Here is a 1,356-nt window from a genome sequence, read left to right on the forward strand (position 1 = left end):
ACTGGTCAGCTTCCAGCAGATCAGACTGTGGTTGTACTGGTCAGCTTCCAGGTGTGAATGTGTGTGTGAATGTGAACAGGGCACTCCTGAAAAAGGAGAGAGAGAGCATTGCTCTCAGTGAGACTCCCCCTGTATAAAGTAAAGGTTAAAAACATGTAGTTACACATCTGAACACAAATAGCCCGACTCAATGGACAACAACCTTGTGTAAAAGTCAAGTAGCGTAGTCTTGTGACTGCTGTATACAAGAGTAGGGCCTTTGTGAACGGAGCCTGCATGTACGCTGAGCTACTACGGCCACACTCACAATGACAAACAGGCTGAGTCTGACATCCAGGCTAGTCCACCAGCTGCTGCACCTAGTCTGATGCATCCAGGCTAGTCCACCAGCTGCTGCACCTAGTCTGATGCATCCAGGCTAGTCCACCAGCTGCTGCACCTAGTCTGATGCATCCAGGCTAGTCCACCAGCTGCTGCACCTAGTCTGATGCATCCAGGCTAGTCCACCAGCTGCTGCACCTAGTCTGATGCATCCAGGCTAGTCCACCAGCTGCTGCACCTAGTCTGATGCATCCAGGCTAGTCCACCAGCTGCTGCACCTAGTCTGATGCATCCAGGCTAGTCCACCACCTGCTGCACCTAGTCTGATGCATCAGGCTAGTCCACCAGCTGCTGCACCTAGTCCAACCCGATCTCCAAAAAAATTGTAAAATAGCAACGTTTGTGGACAAACGTTAGTATTTTACAATGTCGGCTAAGAAATTGTAAAATGGGAACGTATGCGTCTACAGCGGTGGGCGTGGTTTGGGCGTGTTTTACGGAGATTCTCTGTTTCTAACCCCTCCCCCTACTCTAATCCTAACCCTAAAATCTCAGAACGTTACTATTTTACAATTTTCGAGCCGAAATTGTAAAATAGCAACGTTGGTCCATATCGTTGGTATTATACAATTTTCTGTGAGACTGTGTTGCCTAGTCTGATGCATCAGGCTAGTCCACCAGCTGCTGCACCTAGTCTGATGCATCCAGGCTAGTCCACCAGCTGCTGCACCTAGTCTGATGCATCCAGGCTAGTCCACCAGCTGCTGCACCTAGTCTGATGTATCCAGGCTAGTCCACCAGCTGCTGCACCTAGTCTGATGCATCCAGGCTAGTCCACCAGCTGCTGCACCTAGTCTGATGCATCCAGGCTAGTCCACCAGCTGCTGCACCTAGTCTGATGTATCCAGGCTAGTCCATCAGCTGCTGCACCTAGTCTGATGCATCAGGCTAGTCCACCAGCTGCTGCACCTAGTCTGATGCATCCAGGCTAGTCCACCAGCTGCTGCACCTAGTCTGATGCATCCAGGCTAGTCC

The sequence above is a fragment of the Poromitra crassiceps genome (assembly GCF_964638095.1).
Source record: "Poromitra crassiceps genome assembly, chromosome: 2".
Classification (NCBI taxonomy): domain Eukaryota; kingdom Metazoa; phylum Chordata; class Actinopteri; order Beryciformes; family Melamphaidae; genus Poromitra; species Poromitra crassiceps.